General features: G+C 36.6%; 1 protein-coding gene across 35 annotated transcripts in view; it reads left to right on the top strand.

The window, feature by feature from the left end:
• TENM2 (teneurin transmembrane protein 2) overlaps positions 1-21,798 on the top strand; it is a 1,465,234-nt gene that overhangs the window by 765,347 nt on the left and 678,089 nt on the right. The window contains exon 8 of one of the 35 annotated variants that reach the window (XM_083799352.1): positions 11,066-11,140. The exons of the other annotated variants lie outside the window; for them this stretch is intronic. The gene's annotated coding sequence lies outside the window, so the exon portion shown is untranslated. The remainder of the gene's footprint in view (positions 1-11,065; positions 11,141-21,798) is intronic. 35 annotated transcript variants of the gene reach the window in all.

Genomic DNA, 21,798 nt, shown 5'->3' with positions numbered 1-21,798 from the left:
AGTATTAAAAATAAGAATCTCCTGTCTGGCAGATAAAGCACAGGGAGCCAGTACTGGCCTCTGAACCAGTCAGCTGAGAAGTTTAAACTCAATAAGGAAAACACTTATAAAGTGAAGTCCGCCGTGAAGTTCGTAAAACTAGATGATCTGTAGCACCCCATCACATTATTCTTAGTGCCTTCTAGACATTATGGGAGAGCACAGAACAGCAGCTATCCTCTGACTGTTACCAAATGCAGTTAGTGCTCACAGCATGCGAGACTGTGCTGGGATGAGTTACATTTGGTGTGTGGTGCATCCTGAAGGCTGGTTCGACCCTTCGTGTTAGTGATGTGCATTATTAACAACAGAAATTGATCCCGTGAAAGTAGCATAACATAAATAGATCACTTCTGAAGACTCGTTACTGGGATAAGCGGGTATCATGTATTAGGTTTTGTATGTAATGTGTTTTGTTTTTTTTTTCCATTTTTAAGTACTGTGGCACTGAATAATCAAAATTGGTAGTACTGTTCTGTTCCTTCTTGTGTAAAAATTAATTTCATTCTTGTGAAGAATCTTTAAGAAATATCATCAAGAATTGCAATAAATGTTAAAAGGTAACGTACAGAAAAAACTCACAGACTTCCTAGTTAGTTAACTGGTCTTTCTTTAGATCTGAGTTTCCCCCCTTTGTGTTGTAAGACATGTGACTAAACCAATTTGGTCTTTAATCCATAGAACATGCTGTCAACCTCGCCTGTTTTTGTGTCAGTGCTTACTTGACTATGACTACAGATGTGAAAAATTGAATAGTAATAAGTCTCTTGCTTATATTTGATATGCGATTTTTAGATGTTTTATACTCTATTTCCATATATACATTTGCTGAGAACTAGTCTTTAAAATTACTTTTTACTTATCTTCATGACTCTAGACTTTGAAGTAATACTTCAATGACAGCTGAACTGAGACATTTTAACAGTTTCTGAACAGGGTCTGAACAGACCTCTCGGTATTCTGCACCGTGCTGACGGACTGCTTCCCTCTTGAAAGTTTTATCATGTAGGAGGCTGTTAAAGTTATGAGTTTGGGCTGAGGCATGAATAAATCCTGAGTCTTACTGATGATGTCATTATAGTGGTCAATAAAATACATGGAAGCAAACACTTTTCATGCTACTAAGATCAGCTAACCAAATCAGGATACACGAGCAATTAACTCTTTAATTAAGATGAATGGATGACATTAGCCCTCCTTAAACCCTGCTCGTCAGCATTTACAAATAGAAAAAGACGGATGTCTCCTTCCCAAGAAATCTCGCTTTTATTTTTCATTCTTTGACAGTATCTCATTCTTTCCACTTTGTAAACAAATTCGCTGATGAACACTGCCAACCGCAGAGATTTAAACAGCCCTATTCAATCAGTGCTATTTCTCATTGCTCAGAGGTAATGTATATGAATTTAGTTTATTTTCTAGGCAAGTTGCATTGACTCTGTGATTTTAATTGAGAAAAATAAAGGCCTTTTGATGACCAAGTATATAAGATCATATGAATTCAATCAGCATGACATGTTAGAGGCCATACAGTTAAGTACTATTAAGTTTCTTGCCTTTGAATTGAGTTATCAGTTTTGAAAAAGTTTTGTATAAATGGAAGGAGTAAAGTCTCTCAGTTCTCTCTCCTTGTAAACCAGAATACTCTGGAAGCAGATAGATTTTCTCTCCCTACATATGCAATATGCATATACATATATATATATATATAAAGGAGAATTTCCAGTGATTGAAGTGTTATGGCCCTTTTGTAATCCTACAAAATAACAGGATTCCCACTAAGAAAATCAAATTTTGTTCTGCTTTCTGTTTTTAATGGCATATGGCACACATTCAAATTCTGGAAAGGAGTGTTTTCCTACTACATATGTTCAAATAACATATGCCACATGTGTAAGACAGATTGGAGTCAACATATCTGTTGAAAACAGGATTTCTGTACTATTTTCACAAATAAACCTACATTCATGTTGTTGTGTCTCAGGTACAGTTTCTATCCATGTTGATGTTACTGTAGATTATTTTTTGTGAAGCCCATTTTGCAAGGCAGTATTAGAAGATTGCTTTCACCTTCTCTAACAGTCTTTGTTCGAAGAGTCAGAAGTGCTGAACATTTACTTAATCCTAGCCTCTCTGAAGTATGGAAACTCTGTAAGATGTTTCCTGCTGTAGTTGCACCGGTTGCAACTGGAAAAAATAGTAGTTTACTGCATCCCATATGCTTCTGATAAAAGCACTATAGGTTTTGCAGCAAATAAACAGAAAAGTTGTTCTTTAACATAGACAGCTTTGAACATAGATTTTTGTATTGTCATTGCTTGTAATGGCATTTAAGAATAATGACATTTCCAAATGTTTGCCTAAAGTATGTTAGCTCTCTCTCCTGACCTAACACAGTGCTATCTTGCAGCTGGTGTCAGGTGCATGAAAGTATTCAGATAATTTGCTTGTCCCTCCCTATTATGCAGTCAATGTTCTGTTAACCACAAGCCCTACGTACCCATCCACAAGATGTTTCTTGTGAGATGCTTTGCCAAGAGTATTTTGGTTTCTTTTTATTAAAAAAAAAAAATAAAATAAAATAAATGTAAATGTTAGTTCAAGTTTGAGACATAAATAGGAACAAAGTTGGAAGTAGAATTAAAGCTATAGGTAAGATTAAATATATGATTACACAACATATGTCTATATCAGGATGTGGAGAGGTTGACCTGGAGCGGTGACTCCTGCCCATTGAGGTGGCTTTATAGCAGAGGTGTAATGGAGGGTCCTACCTTTTTGGAAGTCCTTAATGGTTCAGATGTGTCCAGAGAAATGGCTTCAAAACTTCACTCTTCAGGGACAACTGTTATGGAGAATGAAGTTGAAATGGTGAGGAGATCAGCTGAGGAGCTAGAAGATGACAGGGGAATAGCCATCTGTGTTTCGAACAGAACTTTTGGCTTCCTGACAGAAAATGAAATAATGCAGTTATTTGAACTGCCCCGTGATTGCCTTATTCACAGGTCCAGTCAAGTGCAATACTCCTTCAAGAGCTTCAGACGATACAAATCCATATGTACAGATAAAGTTATAGGGATGTAATTGTCAAGGGTACAGTCCCAAAGAACACAGATTTTATAGGCAAACTCTTGTAGTTATTAAAATGGTTTGGCTTCATAACAGAATACAAATCTGCAATTTTGCCAAAACCTAGATGCAAGGGCTCTGCGGACGTGTCACTTGCTACAAACTGGGGAGCAGTTTGGCATGTGGGGTGCTGCCTGCCTGGCACCCTGCTGACATTGCCAGAGCTATCCAGTGGGAAGGGCACCCATGGGCTCTGGCCACCACGCGTTTCTCTGGGGGTCCTTTTGCCTCGCCATTGCCATACAAAGTGTTGAGATTCCTAGCAAACTTTTTATGACAAGGAAAGAAAAAAATGTTTTATGAGTACTAGTCACACAGGTAGTGAACTAAGATCACAAAAACGAAGTCTGACACAAGGTAGTTTGAAAGCAAATAGCTATGCTGCACTCAGCAAGTTGCTCCAGCCGGTGCTGCTGCTCATACCCAAGCAAGCGAGCCTTGAGTTTAGCTTTGTGTCTCTGTATCACTGCCTCCCACTCGTTGACACACTCCGAGAGCTTGGTCCAAGTCCTGCAGACTTCAGTGCAAGTTGGATCACCTGCTGTACAGGTACAGGGAAACATGACGTGACAGCAACTCACGGGGGAGAGATAGGGGTCCAAGGGCACGGGGATTGCATGAGCAGCGTTATCCCCATGCGAGGCCAAGTCCTGCACTCACCTGTGCTCCTGCAAGGCCCCTTTTCAAGGGAGCGGGCCCATGCGTGCCCGCCAGTTCTTCATTGACTCCCAGGAAAGCTTCTTCCCATTGCACAGGGTGCTTAATGTCATGGCTGTTACCTTGGCCATTGCCTGGTGCAAATGTACAAGGGGTCGGATGGCAGCTTTTGATACTTTTAATGCTTGTTTATAATTAAACTTTCCATCAAGTTCCTATGTCTGAATTACAATTGTAGTGATTTTGGTTTTAGAAGGCTTGAGATGATAGTGTTGGGGTGTGGGGCTGCTTTTAACCTCCAAGCTAGCCTTATAGGGTACCTCTTATCCTTCGAGTTGCTTGTTTGTTTGCAGGGCTGTTTGTATCGGTAGGTACGTGTTCAGTTCTGCCCAAATGGTGGGCTGAGCGCTTGCCACAGAGCTGGGGGAACCCTCGGTGACACATTAGCTTTACTACTGGTAGCTCAGACAAGTATCAATGAAGACAGCAGCACAGGCTGGGCAGAGCACTGGCCAACCCCCCCCCCGCAGCACGTGTGCAAGGAATCGATGTGGCTCAGAAATAATTCTCTGCGGTTGTAATTTGGGTTTGAATGTGTAAGTGCCAGTCAGTGCTTCTAATAAGGGCAATATTTACAAAATTCAGTTGAAATCTTAGGCCTCAGTATACCTGTATATGGCATGTACATAAAAAGATCAGATTGCTAACTAACTTCTAGGGGTCAGGCCTAGAATTAGGTGCCTAAATATGAATTTAATTCCTCGCTATCTCATTTTGAAGTAGTTTCCTCTCTTTAAAGCCTTAACAGGAAAACAGTTGGAAATTTTATACAGTAGCCTTCTGTAGCAATGTTATTGTTGATAATTAAAGATGGAGATAGAATTGTCAAAGCCCAAGCAATTTATGTAGTAAAACCTATTCAGGAATTAAAGTAACACATATATCTGTATCATAAAGAATTTTTGATAGTTCCATTGCATTTTAAAGCAGGGATTAAAATGTTTTTCTTATGACTAAGCACATATTAATATAGAGAAATGTAGATATCAAATTATTTTAAGTGCATGTATCTATGTAGTTGTGGGGGAAAGAAACTGAACGCTTCACATCTTGCATCCAGCTGTTTGGAAAATCTGTGCTTAGGAAAAGGCAGCACTCACTGCTTATGTATTTGTAAAAAAGTAGAGAAATGCAATTTAGAAAGACAAGGGGACATTAGGGTGGAAGACATGAAATAAATAAAAAGTACATAGTAGAAATAGAAAATAAAGCTATAATCAGAAAGAAAGTTAATTACTTCATTTTACAACTGACAGTTCAGTGAAGTTTCTGTTTTAATATTATGTGCAAGCCAAACTGCCAGGTTTTATTTATCATCTGATATAACTCTCTCTCTAGTTCAGGATACTGGAAAACCTCTCTTTTAGAGTTTTACCTCTTTAACCTCAAATGAAAACTGGCATTCCATCTGGATAGTGTCCAATGTGTCACATTTTGGTAGTCATCAACCAGCTCGCCTTATAAATCAAGAGCACTGATTAAATAATCAAGATTTTTGAAATGCCTTGAGGGAGCTGTACGTTTTTTGCATCAGTGATTAGTATTCAGTGGTAATACTGAAATCTATTTGAGCTGCAGATATAAAACTGCGTTTTGCATACTAGGCATAATCAGGGAGATTATATTCAGAAAGTGTGCTTCCCCTAAGACAGCAGAAGGTTATGACTTTTGCCATGGTTCCATTGTTAGTTTAAGTGAGCTTTGTCCTTGCTGTTGTACATCCCTTCATTCACCAGAATAAAATCTTTTCTGCAGCTCTGTACTGGGAAAATGAAAACTCTAGGTAATAACTTTCATAGGGCAGCTGGTTAAATAAAACTCTAGCTCCTGAATGGAATGCAATTTTAATTAAAGATCTTTTCAGTTATTAAAACTCAGCTTATATTGTATCATTTCTTTTGTTGTTACAAGTAAGCATTTTGTCATTTAAATCATTCCCCCAAAATACATATTACTAGCAACAAGGGTGACTGCAGTTTACAAAAGATACAGTTGTGAGAGAGACTGGTTAAGAAATAAGTTATTGTTCATAGTGAAAAATAGAGCCCAAGCTCTAAATACAGTAATGAATTTAAAAGAACTGTAGGAATATAAAATCGAAAAATGCTTTTCCTGAAAACCCATGCTCAGATTGTGCAAAATCTTGCAGGCTGCCTAAATTCTTTTTTTTTTTTTCCCCTCCTCCTTTTTAATGTGACAGTTCTGCTTCTCTGAATGCCCACTCAGATCCAAGTGACAAGAGCAAACTGCACAAAACAACATAGCCATGGCTGAGTGACAAGCTGCCCAGTGGCCCTGGTGAGTTCAGGTGTGTTCCCCAAGGTCCTGCTGCCAGATGCAGAGTTTTCCTGGGTAACGCTGAGCGCTGGGAGACTCTCCTTCCTTGCCAATGCACCTTCCCAGCTCTGAGACTGACCAGTTTCACCTACCTGGAAGTATACCATGTCAGCCTCTAGATAGTCTGTAGGGAATGTTGTGGAGAGGACAGCACTTCCTTAGGTTTAAGATCACCACTTTTGTTAAGATAGCATGCCCTGATGTTAAGTAATTTGCTTTACATTAGCATTACTTCAAAAATGTAAAAAGAAAAAATATCCTTACAACTGTGAGAAGGACGTTTGACCCTTGATGTGGAGCCTTGCCGTACATCAATCCATGTATTTTGTATAATTTTGCAGAAGTGTAGTCATACTTAATACAGTCTGCATAAGTGGGCTTAATGTATGCTCATCACTGGCCTGGAGGTGATTAGAGATCACGATACGTAATCATTTGGAAAGTGTGAAGGAATGCAGATTTGGGGTTGGTCTGTCCCACTTCCTAGCCCTGTCCCTGACAGATGCTCTGACAGCCTTGTGTACCCTGTCATAGCCCGTTGGAAGGCATCAGTAGGAGCACCAACGCTTATCCTGCCTGCCAACAAATCTCCAGACCCGAAGAAAACTTGTTTTTGTCTCACTGCATCAGTTAGTCTTAAAAAGATACCGACTTCTCCTTCAGACTTTGTATGTATCCTTAAATTATCGTGACTACTGCAATGCTGTTGCTGTACCTGCTACAAACAAGGACTTTCTCCCAGAAAACGGAGGGCCTGAGTTCACAGCCTTTCTTGACAGGGAATTTCCCTCTCTCATTTTTGTCTCATTCCTGTTGAAGTGCTGATATGATGACAAAGTGAGTTTGAGACTTATTCTTGTGGGGACATAAAGCGCAAAAAGTAGCCTGGTCTCTAGCATGGGAAGTACTTTCCGTTGTCTGGTCTCTGCACTATTTTTGTGTTCCATTAAATGGTTATTGAATAAAACCACATTACCTGAGAATACGGTACTATATAATAAATAAAATGAGAGAGAATCTGGCATGACTTCATTCTCATGCATACAGATAAGTTTGCTTATATCAGGCTGCACCCAGAGCAGTGGGTGGGAATGGTCTTTGGCCAATGCTGTCACCTCAGCTGCATGCAGGATCTGTGTGGGGCACTGCTAGTTGACTTGGGCCAAAACACATTGAGGATCATGGTAAACATGTCTGTGTCCTGGCCCAGGTGTAGCCTCTACACTCCTGTCTGGTGAAGTGCTTACAAATGAAGCATGTAAGTACTGTACTGAGGCTAGCCTTAAGCCAGGAAGCACTATTGCACCTAATTCTGTTAGATGTGAAATATTTTCAGGTTCCTGGATGAAAGAAACTGCATAATTTTGATACATACACATAAAAAGGAATGGCTAATACCAGAAAGAGACTTAAGAGAAAAGCATGGCTCTATGTAGCCCTCCGTTCTCCCTGTCCTGTGCTAGAGGTGGCATTTCTTTGTAATTCCAATTGTGGTCAAAACCATGCAGTCATTAAGATCTAGTATCTGCAGTATTTAAGCGGAATCTGTTATTAGGCTTGTTAGTATAGATATTCTGTAATTCTAAGCACATACTATTTGTTTTTAAGCTAGATTCCTAGCTAATTCCAGGGACATTTAATGTGCTAGAGTGTGTGAAATGTGATCTCCCTGCGTTCCATCTGAGTGCTTCATCATTTCATACAGTAAAATGGAGATTCAAGATGTTTACCCCTATCAGAGTGTACTTGTTTTAGTGTTTGATGAATCCTATCCTTCAGCTGGTATGTTTGTCAGCTGTCTGTTACTGATGCAGGTTTTGCTTGTCCTACTTTTAAAGACAAGTACATTTTTACCCCTCATTTCTCCCAGGTTTTTAATAATAGTTAGCATTCCTTCTGAGAAGTGCAACTGCTTACTTTTTAAGTTCACTGGTTTTCAATCTTGGTAACTTATAAGATACTGCAGCTACTAATTACCTTTTAATCAACACAGTATCTTCTGGTATATGACTAAATGTTCCTCATCTTTATTTTCATAAACATAGGAGTATAAAATATTTTCTCTTTGACCCTGGTTTCATATTACTGCAAGTCCCTTTCCTTGAGTTGATTTCATGCTACGTTTTACAGTTGGCATCAAGCAAAAGGTTGGGTCCATTAGCTCTTGAGGCAGGTGGTTTTCCAAATAGTCATTTGGGGGCAGACCCCAACAGAGCTGTCATTGAACTACTCTGCAATGCCACTTTTGAACAGAGTGTTTCCCTTCAGTTCCCATTGGTCAAATAGATCCACCGTCTCTCTTACAGGCTTTGCTGCTTGGTAGCCTGGAAGCATTTCTTAGTAGTTGCTTTTTGTCAGTTACTAACTGCTTTTTTTTTTTTTTTTTTAACTATTTCCACAGGCCTCCTAATTTCAATCCTCTATTTCACCTGAAATATACGTACTTAACGATTGGCTTTATTTGAGTTTGTATTAATGACTAAATTCTGGCTTTGCCTTAAACTGTTCTTTAGATTTAATAACTAGAGTTAGATCTTGGCTTATATATAGGGGTGGAGAGGATTCTTAACAGAAGGAGGAAAGAAAGACAGTTTTGTGGTTTGGTAGACAAAAATCAACTATAGAGGTTTAAGGGTTCATTTGCAGGGTACAATACATTATTAGCTGATCTTCTCAGGAAAATTCCCTACTGAGGTTTGTTAATGTTTTGGTGGAAGTGAGTAGAGAATACTGAACAGAGACCATTGATGTGGGTATTTTAATCCGTGCGCCTCTTAGCTTAATACAGAACATTAAATTACTCTGCTGAACGATTAGACATTTGTTAAAGAAATAGATACTTATTAATGGATGATTTGCCATGTTTCATCCTCTCCAGAGCAGACATGCTTACCCTTCTATTGTTCAGAGAGTGCTTTGTATTCATCTGCTCAGTAATGAACCTGAAATTTCATTCACTGCATTTAGTGTTGTTGCTGTATAGGAACTTCTGACCCTACTTTTCTGTGTTTTTTGTTTGTTTGGTTGGCTGTTTTTTTAACTTTAAGTTTTCATAGTACTTCTACATTGTTTTAATGTATGTATTATTGGAATAGATGAACAGATATTTCCCAGATTTGATCCTTGCAGTATCTGGAGTACTGTGTCCAGTTCTGAACTCTCCAATGCAAAAAAGAGATCTGGAGCTACTGGAGAGAGTCCAGCAAAGGACCGTGAAGATGATTAAGGGACTGCAGCATCTCTCATATGGGAATAGGCTGAGAGAGCTGGGACTGTCCAGCATGGAGAAGAGAAGGCTTAAGGGGGAATCTCATCAATGTGTGTAAATACCTGAAGGGAGAATGCAAAGAAATTGGAGCCAGGATCTTTTCAAGTGGTGTGCAGTGGCAGGACAGTCAGTGGGCACAAACTGAAACACAGGAGGTTCCATCTGAACATAAGTAAACACTGTTTTATTGTGAGGGTGATTTAGTACCAGCACAGGTTTCCCAGAGAGGCCGTGGAGTCTCCCATCTTGGAGGCTTTCAAAAGCTGTCTGCCATGGTCCTGGACAACTGGCTGTGGGTGGCTTGACTTGAGCAGGTGGGTTGCACCAGAGGTCTCTGCCAACCTCGACCATTCTGTGGTTCTGTGTGATTGTGTATGATAGTGAGCTAATTTGCCAGACGTGGACAAATGTAATAAAAAAAAGCTGATGCCACCTTCACGTGGACATGCATGACTGCATTGAGTATCTGCAATTCACAGTAAAATATAGCCACACTGCAGCAGTTAATAAAATACCACTTGCTGAGATATAAAATGAACATAAGAGGTGTGCTGTGTTGTAACTAGCAGCACATGATAGCCTTTCAGAATTACGTCATAAGTATTTCTTATTACAGAAAAAAATACTATTTCTTGATGATAGTAGCGATAGTAGAAGCAGGAGGCAGTAGTAAATAGGATATGAGAGAATCAGAAAGGGAAACAACAAAAATAAGTCTGAGGCTTTTGGATGTTCTACCTATTGGTGGCTACCTGTAAAGCATTATTGGAGGAATAATATATTCAGCAAGTGACGTAAGTGATTGAATCATACAAGGATAAAGTATTTGGTTTCACAAGGGTTGAACTCCACATCCATTTAACGTAGTAGCCAGACTCTTACAGGCTTTAGATGAAACCTCAAATAGAACAGTTTGATCGGAGCTGTTTGAGCAATATAACAGCACATCTGCATTAACTTAGTGTGTCTTCAGCATATTCAAACTGGTTATAATGTAATGACCAACATGCAGTTTTTGGTCTAATTAACTCCATATATGCTAGTTTTAGTTACTGAAAAAACCTTCTTGCAGTTATTTTAAATATAGATTGATGTTTGGAATTCCTTATGTAATTCATGGGATACTAATTTTTATCACCTTGCAAAGTAATGTTCTCTATGATACCCTGACAGAGTAAATCATAAATGTGCTATAATGGGAGGTTTCGTGTCGTAAGTGTAGCTGATCAGAACACCTATATTGCCACAAATTCAATCTGCTGGCAGAAAAAGGAGCACATTCTGCAAGTTATAGACAGATAGTTTACTGGCTGTACATCTGTAACTGACACTCATAATTAGGAAAAAAAAAAAAACAATAACCAACAATAACCAATAACGTTTGTAAGAAGACTGCAGTGGTAGAAAACTAAACTTTGGTCACTGTTCTCCAAGTTGGCCCGTCACTTCCTTGGAAACACAGTCATAAAGTGGTCTAACATGTTTCTGTCTCTAAGATTAATCATTTTAGTAGTAAAGTAACATGCCAGTTCATGCATTTATGCTCACTTAGCTGTGGTGTTTCTCCACACACAGAGAAGGGGTATCTCACCTCCCTCGCTGAACAACTGCACTCCAGCTGGCCAACATTGCTTTTGCTGAACAATTCTGGTAACTATTTAAAATAAGCTATTGCAGCTGCTCCAACTCATTCTTTACTTTTGTATATCAGATTTTGCATTTAGTATTCATTTATGATTTCATCTGTTACTCTTGCTAGATTCTTCACAGATTCACTCCAAATAGTAACAACAAATTATACTACCATTAGCAGAATTGTATTACATTTATATTAACAATGGAATATTTTTCCACAACTTTGGCTGCATAAAAAGGAATAAGCAGATATTCTGCTGTTCCTTGGTGGCCTTGTTCCTTCTCCAAAGGAGGCAGCAAGTCTCTTTTCATTTCAGCATGCTGTCCTCAAAGTTCATGCCATTTGGAGGCTAAGCTGTGGATGACAAACTGCAAAGCTGACAGGAAAACATGCAAGGTTGATATATAAAACAAGCTACACTGCTTGTGCTTTGACTTTCATTGCTGGTTTCAGGAAAATAAATAATACTGCCTTGGTCTGTGCAACACTCCTTAGGAGTTTCTTCACCTTACATGGGGAACACTGCAAATTTCTTTTGTATAAATTTGGAACTAAGACCTACAGTTTTCTAAAACAAATTTGTAAAAAGAAATTGTGTTTGTTTGTTTTTTTCAAACAAATCCATAGAAGAAAAAAGCTTGTATAATTTGTTCCCAACCATTTTCAGTAAAGCTAACAGGAAAGTGATGGTCCCTGTCATGAGATGTGAAAAATGCTGAAGATATTTCTCTGGTTTAATAACCAGATGAAAACATTCTCTATTCCCCACTTGCTCTGCAAATTTTGCTGCAAGCACCAACACCTTTACACCAAGAAGACCCAAAGGAATTTTTCTATCAAAGCAGAAGTGTGCACCACATGAGCAGGTGAAAATGTGATGGAAGAGAGGTGTGATGTCTCCATGTTTGCTATAAGCTTAACCCATGCCAGCCTTCATCTAAAATATTTTTTATTTCCACATTCCATTGGATTTAGTAGTTGAACGTTGTTCTTGTGAGAAATGTATTATTTGGCGTTCATGTACATAATGATACACTAATATATCCTAATTTTTTTTTTCAGAATTCATCTGGTGTGTTAGCATGCTGCAAAACTTACATGCAATAAAAAGGGATATTTAAAACATCTTTATTTCATTATCTCATTTATTATGTTGTAGTTAGCAACTAATTAGTATAGATATTTGAAGTTACAGATCGAGAGAAACTAAATTACTCTGCTATAATATAATTAATCATAGAAAACTTTTGTTCAGCAGCTAATCTTATATTAGCTGCTACTTCGCTTCTTGTTGATACTCATAACTTTGATTAAGATTTTCAGTTCTTTATTTAACGTCATAGCTTATTAATATGAGATTCAACGAGTTATCTACTGCCTCTGGAATAACATTTCCAGAAAGATTTGGAATGAAAATTCTCCTGGCAGTAGACTTGAACAAGAAATAACATACATAAAACACCAAGGGTCAGTGTACGATAGCAGTTCACTGGAGAAAAATGCTGCAGGATATTAGATATTCTTTTTATTTATGCCCTTCCCTCCGGTTATTATCCTGTGCTTGCAAATGTTCAAACTACTAAGTATACAGCTACAGCTAAAAGTGATGGAAGAAAGTAGTGATCCAAACCAAGAGCAAGACTCTTGCTAGCCTCTTTGAGGGCTCTAGGAAACCTATAGCAGAAATACTGCAAGGGCTGAACTCAGTGGCATTTTCCAAGTATCCGTGAACTGTTGACATGTACATCTGAGAGGGGGATAGGGTCTGCATGCAGTATCCAATTCAGTGTTTTAAATACCCTATCTTACTTTATTCCTAGAGTTGGTATGCTGTTAGTGCTATTTCGTATCCTTTCATTTACCAAGACAAATTAATCTCTGAGAAGCAGAATATCTGGTAAAATTTCAGAAGTGAAAATAAATTATCCCATAATAAAGTTCAATAGCATAGTCCCATTACTCTGTTGTTCTGATTTTCTTTTCAGCTGAAGGAGTGACTTCACAGACCCAGCATAGGTCTATGTTATTTCACAGGTATAACCTATCCTTGAAAAAAATGTGATGCCACTTTCAAGAAGCACATACACATATTTTAGCTTTATTCTGTCTCTGGTCATTTCAACAGTATTGCTTTTGATAACAACGGGAATGAAGGAAGCTCTAAGAAACTTTGAATTTACAGTGGTTGCTTCCTAGAATCTGCCTGACTGCAGCCCCTGTGCCACAGAGAGTGAAGTAGTTTCCTCCTTATTATGGACATTGGTTGGGTTGTTCAGTTCTTGCTTCACGGTGTTTCAGGCCTGACCACAGGTTTATTGCACATCTGTACTCTTCTCTGTATTTCTAAAATTTTTGTAAGGAGGATCTGTTCATAAATTCCTTTGGAAATCCATGGCAGGCGTACTCAGTGAGGTGTAGATTATTCTGGTGTGGAAGAAGGGCTAGTAAGTTTTATTAGGCTACCTAGCATTAGTTACTGGCATTTCAGGATCTGAAAAACAAACTTGTATGTCCATGAGGTTGTCAAGATGTTGCGTTTGCTGGTCTAATTGAAAGTATTATTTAAAATGCTAGCGTTAGTTTACCTATTTTCATTGTGAGTATTATTATACAGAGGTACTAAACTGTGGAATTAGATTACTGAACTAAACACCTATGTTTTATTTGGTCAAAGGGTTACCCAATTGCAGTACTCAACATATCTGAGCAGTCCTATGGAAATGCCAGCTCGACAGGATGACAAGCTATTGACCAGTCATTTGGGTTTAATCCATTTACTAAAGATTAGTAAATCTAAAAGTGAACTGTTTTTTTCTGCGTAACCTGGTATTACTCTGAATATACTAGTTGAAAACAGCTAGTTTAAAAATAGTACCTTTTGTTGGGGTAAACTATTAGTAAACAGTTAAAAGTTCCTAGTTGTTACTTGATTTCACTGTGTTCGAGTCTTGTGGTGTAATGTGATGTGTGTTAACCTATATTTATTCATACGGTAACTGGGTATTTATGTTAGATGGTTATTTGCAATTTAAGCTTTAGTGGCCATTTATACAGTTTTACTTATCATGTCAGCCAGCTCCGACATTATCACGACTCCAATTTGTTACATGCTTTAAATAATGAATAGCAAATGGGCAAGGACTAAGCAAAGCAAGCAACGTTTTAAGGGTAACAAACCACAAAGTGGTACAGGAGTGGTAACATGTCTATAGCAAACATTTTCTCTTAACCAAAAGCCAATTTATAGGATGTTTACAAATAGGAGGAAGGATAGATCATTGCACAGACTGTGTGCTAAAATAACATTTACAGCTCAAATAATGATATTTATACCATTGAATATGAAAATTTGTTACAGGAGATAAAACAGTATTTAGAAGGTAAAGATAGTTTTCTTCATTATTTTTAAGTAAGTGGGTAATATTTTTTTCTAGTATATATCTGAAGGGTTCTCCCCCATATAATTATACAGGGATTAATTGTAATAAAAAGTAGAAAATATCATATGAATAACAACTGTGTACTGGTGAACAGCTTCAGGTATCTTTTGAGATTTCATTGTAAAAGTTTAATAATGAGATAAAGCTGGTAAAACTCAACACCTAACATATTTGTAACAGCAGAAGGATATAAATAAGATAAAGGCAAGACTTTCCCCTCTATACATTGTGATGGATTTTTTATTGCATTTTATTTTTATCTAAGATTAAGATTTGATACTACAAGTTTCACAGATTTCAAGACAGATTTCTTTAGACACTAGTTGTATGTGTGTACATATAAAATGAAAAGCACAAACATAGAACACTGTAGGCTCTACTAGGCTATAATACTTTGTAATTAGTGCTCTGTGGTATTTCAGTCCTACTTTTCTTATTTTCTTAATGATGCTTGAAAACAAAAAGCCAGCTGCATCATTTTACAAATTACAAACTTAGAAACTGAATGTCCATTTTACAGAAGCGGGAGTCACAATCAGAAATGTGTGAGCTCTGAATCCCGGTCACACTGTATTGCACTGTTCAATTTCTATTCAAAGGTTTGTTTGATTTGCATAGAGATCATCTGTAAATCATTATGACTCAACACATTAATGGACTTTTTTTTATCAAAATTCCCAGTAATGTCACTAATCCATCATTAGCGAGAGCTGTGATGTTAATGTTGACACATACAGAACTCCCAGTATTTGGTGCAAGTCTCTGGACAGAACACTTAAATGTCGCAGTGACGGCATCTGCCATCTTTCTATTCCAAGTACAGGTACTACAAAGAAGCTGAACAGGTAATAACCATGATGGGAAACAGTGAACAAAAAAATTCACTTTATGCTTTCTCTTTGGAAAATTAATATGCCTGCTCTCCTCCTTAGGACTTGATCTCACCATGAAATTAAAAAACATGCAACTTGTAATTCTATTTAAACACATTTTTGCTGACATAACTCATGGACAAAAACCCTGAATACTCATGCACAGGTATTATTACTGTGTATGGTCTCTTATAAATAAATCAATAGTAGTACATGAATTACAGACTCCCAGCAGGAGTAGGGTTTCAGAGAATCACAAGCTTTAAGGCCAAAGGGGATCATTAGATTGTGTAACCTGACCTTCTCTATAGCATATCATATAATTTCATCCATTTACTCTGTACTGAGTCCAATAACTTATGTTTGACTAACACATCTCTTCTATATTTGCCTTTATATTGAGTTTCTTGGCCAAAAATCCATTACCATTTTTGTTATGTCTACCATCACCTAGAAGAACTTTTGAGGATTTTTTAAAACATATTAGAAACTGGTCATTGGTAATGTGCTGCAAAGTTCCTTTAAATGGAAGTCATTATCCCATAGTCTACAGTTTTGCATGATCAGTAATGTTTTTGTTGGGCTGTAGGGTTCTTTTGAGGGAAAGAGGCATCAACAATGTAATAGTGCCTTCCCTATTTTCCTATTTGTTTCTTTTTTCCTCTGGAAACTTCAGTAGATTTTTAAGAAACTGGTTTAAATAAGTAAACAAACAATGATTTTGCCATTTTTCAAAAGAAATACCATATTCTAAAATACATTTTAACACCATCCAGACCTTTCCTCTCAGTCTTTTGTTCTGTGTATTTCATAATGATGTTTGATATATTCCTGCTAGCATTTTAGCACAGATGATTAGAGAAGAGCTGCTTAAACATAAAAGTAAGTTTGAAAATATTTATATATATAAACTGTATGGCTGTTTCTCCCAAGGACATTGCAAGCACTCACCAGCATGCTAGATGGACAGTGGCACGCTGAAATAACAGTATTGTATTTAAATCATCCAACTCCTCTATGCACTCCCAGAATTTATTGTCTGTTTGTAGTCAACTATGTTTTGAAGAGGTGTTTAAAGATAAGGCTTGGCTTTACATCATAGATTGTTCTCCATGTGTCTTTCGGGGGAATTTTTAGATTACACAAGTTATTTTTTTTTTGAATCATCACATATAAAACCACTGTCAGGTATTTCTGTGAATTTAATTCTTGTAATATGCTCCTTACAGCATTCTTTATTCTTTTTCTGTAAAAACAAAACAAAAAGAATAAAAAAAGACACAAATGATAATGAAAACAACAATAACAACAAAGAAAACTTCCCCCAAACAAAAAAAATCAAGAAAAGAGCAGATATTCCTCTTGATCTCTGTAACTAAATGAGGCTTTTTTCTTGCTGGCTATCTGAACCATGAGAGTAACAGTAGTGAAGACTCAAAAATTCAATTGGATCATTTAAATTAGGGGCCTTATTCTCTTCCTTACAGTATAACTTATGTTCCTGTAGATACTTAAATGTCAAGTCTGATGGTGTACATACTGTGTGCAGGTTTCTTCTGAATGCATTTTGACATTACCCAGATCCAATTTATGGAACACACTGAAAGCATGAAATGAAGTCATTAACTAGCATTTTTGCTAAACTCTTTGTGCTTTTATTTAGCAGTCATTTGGTATTTTCAATAACAATAAGTAAAACAACAGTAACTTCACTCACAGACTATGGAAGTTTTCACCTTCATAGATTAGCATATAAGGTTTAAACATCTTGTAAAATTAATTTGTGGGGAGCTAACAGCTTCTAAACACTTCACATGCCTCCTATTACTTCTAAGATTTTGTTTTGTTACTTATTTAAAGGTGATTATACCTTTTTTTGCAAACCTAGAGTTTTCAGATATTTTTTAAAAATTCACAGTACAAAGTATCTGAACTATTTTTTTTTCCTAATGAACAGCAAAAATGAGAGATATTTTATTAGGTTGTGTAACTACCACTTGCTGATTACTTTTAATTGGTAAAATAATAAATTGCTGGTTTATCTCTTTAAGCTTTTGACCTAGTAACTGCACTGTTTTTCATGAAGCATCTCCTTTTTGCTAGAGGCTTTCTCAGTGGTTTCTTTCACAAACATAAATTACTCTCTGGTATTAGGTATTAGTTAATACACTTTATTGCACTTTTCTAACAGTGTGATAATGGTTCTTTAGTAAATTTGACTTTTCAAATGACTTTTCAAATGAAACTGCCTTTTGCAACCAACTCCTAAACACTTTTTTACCTACTTCATACAGAAACACTATTTTTGCATTGTCTCCATTATGAATTTCAGAGCAGCATTTGTCCTGTCCATCCCCTCCCCCGCCCTTCCATTCCCTCCTTTTAACCCTGTCTTTGTCATGTACAAACAAACAATTCATTAAAAATAAAAAATATTTGGACCACCTCTCAAGATATTAATACTATTTATAAAGTGTTACAACATAGTGATGCCATTTTCTTGCAGATATCATTCTTGATTTCTCCATCCAAGATGCAGGGTGTAACATTCATTCTCTTCTGCTATATAATTATATTCTGCTATATAAATATATTTGTATAATCTGATAGCCCTGATGGCAGTTGTCTCCAACAGTCTGAGAAACTCAACTGTTGGTATTCCTTAGCTTCATTTTTTTTTTAATTAAATGTATCACAGTGGAGAGTCAGTGACCTACTGAATTATTTCTGCTAATACTTTCCCCTTCCTCAAACTGTTGCCATATTTAAGTAGAATTCTGAATATTTTCTTGCTTTTAAATTAGACCATTGTTATGCATAACCTATTTCACATGAGAAAACGGATTTATTTTTCAAGTTCTGGTCATCTTTTTTTTTTTTTAATTATATGTTCTTGGAAATTTAAAGTTGCTTTTTTTTTATGTATTTATTTATTTTTTCCTCCTTTAAAGAGAAGAGAATTTGATAACACCAGCTTCCTGAATTACTGGAAATCTGTGGTTCTCTGACATTCATACTTTGGATTTTTTTAAGGCAGGGGACCTAATGAGACATTTGTATTTTTTATTTTTAATTATTTGTGAAATCATAGTGCTTGCGTATAATTTTATTTTTGTTTATAGGCTCCCGTAGTTCTTTCAGCAACAATAGTCTGCCTCCTCATTGCTGTATTATTTTGCAAATAAAATGAGCTTTAGCTGTCTGCTTCTGTCCTTTAATATTCTATTGCTATGGTTCTCAACTTTCAAACAAGTTAGCCTGTATAGAAAATAAGGCTTCATAGAAATGGCTTTACACAGATTTTCCTAACAAGGAAAACCCATACCTGACACAGTCAGAAAAGATTTCAATAGACCCAGGAAGAATGGATTTTTATCTGGAAAAGAGGATGAGAAACTTTAAAAAAAATAAGTTTAAAAATCCTTTAAGACATTATTTTAGTCAAGCAAAAGGTTTTTCTCACTCTTTATCCAGACAATCTATCGAAGTGCTGCAGGAGTTCTGTGGATAGAGGGATTATAAACGAAGTTCAGGTGTCCTGCCACTGAAGCTATGGTTTGTAGTCAAGTGTTGCAGAACAATTTAATTTAAATTATTTTTTAATTTGTTTATTTACCAGTCCTTTCAGTATGTCTTAGGATTTCATCATAGAAGTGCTTATTCTGAGGGAAGTAATGCATTAAAATGATGAAAAATTAGTACAAAACTAAAGGAATAGTTAAAAAAATATATCAAACCATGCCATGAACCCTTATAATTCTCAAGAATAAAATGAGCAGAAGATAATATCTAAATAGACATTTTGTTAATATTTATTTAAGGACTTAGGACCTCCTAATTTTTACTAAAGTAACTGCTGAATGCACATCTCTGGTTTGATAAATATAAGAGTGATTTTTTTATTTTTTGGGTATCCATTCTTTGAAGACTTTTTAAAAATAGAAATAGGTTTCCTACTTCATCAGCACTCATTGCTTCTGCCTGGTTATTCCCTACATGGCCAAAAACAGCCCTTGAGTGAGCAATGTGGATTCTTCCAAAGGAGGAGATTGCTCACTGATTTATAGCTGCTGTGAGCTGAACTGACCTCTTTCCAGCTGCATGTGATGTTTAAGATGGAGATTAAAACATCTGCTTGGACAGTAAGGCTTCTAAGAGAAATTCTGTTATCAGGTAAAATATCTTAAGCAATGAGAGAGCAGGATGTAGTCATGCTAGACGCCTTAATCTGAATGCCAGCAACCCTTCAGATCACATTTATAACATTTTCCATTTCCAAACAATGAACTATCAAACATAAGCTAATTAAAATGCCTTCAGTGGTGAAATAAAATATAAAAATATATAGAATTGGCAAATAAAAAAACAAGTGACGAATTTGTCAGCTTTACCATCACTTTTTCAAGTAGCAGCAGCCAAGTTATCCCTATGCTAACTATCAATCAATTTGCTTTTTGCAGCTGATATTATCTAATTAAATTGTTTTAATTGCCTTTGAATTTTAATGCAAGGAAAATTACAGTATGCTTTCTATTAAAATGCTCCCTACTCATTTCTGTATACTGTGCTTGTCATTATGTAGTTAACAGTTGTTCCACAGTGATATCAAGACTCCATATTTTCTCTTTAAACAAGGATCCTGAAAAAAAATGCAGGGCTATTTTCTATATTGTAATATATTTTCTTTATTGCTGGCAAGACTGAGTAATGCCCACTTATACTCCCTTCTCATTCTCAAAAATAGTTATTCAAATACCGTATTTAGAAACATTTGATTCATTCTGTCACTGCATTTGCAGTTAGAATGCTAATTCTGGAAAACACTATCTCCCTATTTTTCACACTGTTTTACTTACTGTTTACCTTTTTTTATAAGACTATAATGAAGTACAGAGATAAAAGTTGTATTCCTGCTTTATGAAAGTATGAGAATTAACCGTTAATTATACTACAAGAATGTGTGTCAATAAGACTCTGCCAGAATTAGGACTGTAGATCCTGTTCAGTCCCTCAGCACTGGTATAGCTGCCCTGAGTATGATGGCAAGCACACAAGGGCAGTATTAATAAATATACCAGATTCAAGTTGTAAGATTCCAAGAGGACTCTCTCCAAGTATTTGTCTGTTATCTTCTGCATTTGCAAGGCAAAGGGTGGGGAACAGACACGCAATTTCGTGACAGTTTTTCATCTTCAATCCAGAAAATACGGTAGTATTTCTGGGGCTGGCATTTCAGCCAGTTCAAACCATACTTCATCTTAATTCAGCTCAGAAGTAAAGAAAGCTAAACCAGCTATAAACAGACATTGCTGCAAGATAGGAAAATGTGAAAACAGAAAAAAAAAATGCAGAAAGGAGAACTTATTTCTCTGGGCTTTCAGGTAACCAGACGGGAGAAAAATTTGAAGTGCAGCCATTCTGCATCTAGTTTACTGTCTGACCCAATAAATTATTTTCAATGCTAATTGCAAAGAAGATATCACCTAAAAGTTGTATGTAAAGGCTTCTGTCACACTGTCACAAAATTGATCAACATTTAGCATTCACCCTTTGCCATATGCTGTACTATACCCCCTGCTTATGGTTTACAAATAAAGTACAAAGCGCTGCAGCTGTATATTCTAGCCATTTCTTTGGTGAACAGATAATGATATATCTAATGCTGAAACATTTGATGTGACTAGTGGACATTCTAGTCACAGCAAAATTCCTTAATCTCCCTAGGATCCACAGTAACAAAATTATTTGATATGAGAACCTTTGATATTACAAGTTGTATTTAACATTTTAAGGCTCATTTGAATCAGCTCAGCTCACGGAACTGCTAAAGCATACAAAACAACACATCCTGCAGAGAGGAAAAACCTATAGATGTGGTTCGTAGCCTAAAGGTATATTAAAAAAAAATAAAAAATCACGGAAAATGAATTGCTGAAGATAAGGCCCAACATTTTATTGGTACCATTCATTTCAAAAGTCAGATGAAAGCACAGTCCTGGTGCATTGCACAACAGAAGTGTAGATGGATCACGAGCGAAGGATACTACTGAGATTTCCATGACATACTGGAGAACCTCTTAAGACAGAAATTTTGTTGTGACCCACAAATACCTGTAGTGCATGAGCAATCAAATTTCACATTGATCCATAAACTACTATACCATGAACTTGATTTCTTTTTCCCTGTTGTAATCCATTAAGATGCTAGAAAATTTTAGTTTTCAGTAGGGATATTCAGGCAATAACATCTTCCCACTGTGCCTTGGCAGTGTACTAACGGCTATTGCAAAACACTTAGTGTAAGCATTCAGCCAAGTTTCTGCCCACAGCAGAAATAAATGAATAAATAAGCTTTCATCC

This window comes from Anser anser (assembly GCF_964211835.1).
Source record: "Anser anser genome assembly, chromosome: 14".
NCBI classification, from domain to species: domain Eukaryota; kingdom Metazoa; phylum Chordata; class Aves; order Anseriformes; family Anatidae; genus Anser; species Anser anser.
The sequence above is the reverse complement of the archived record's forward strand: the minus strand, read 5'-3'. Positions and strand labels throughout refer to the sequence as shown.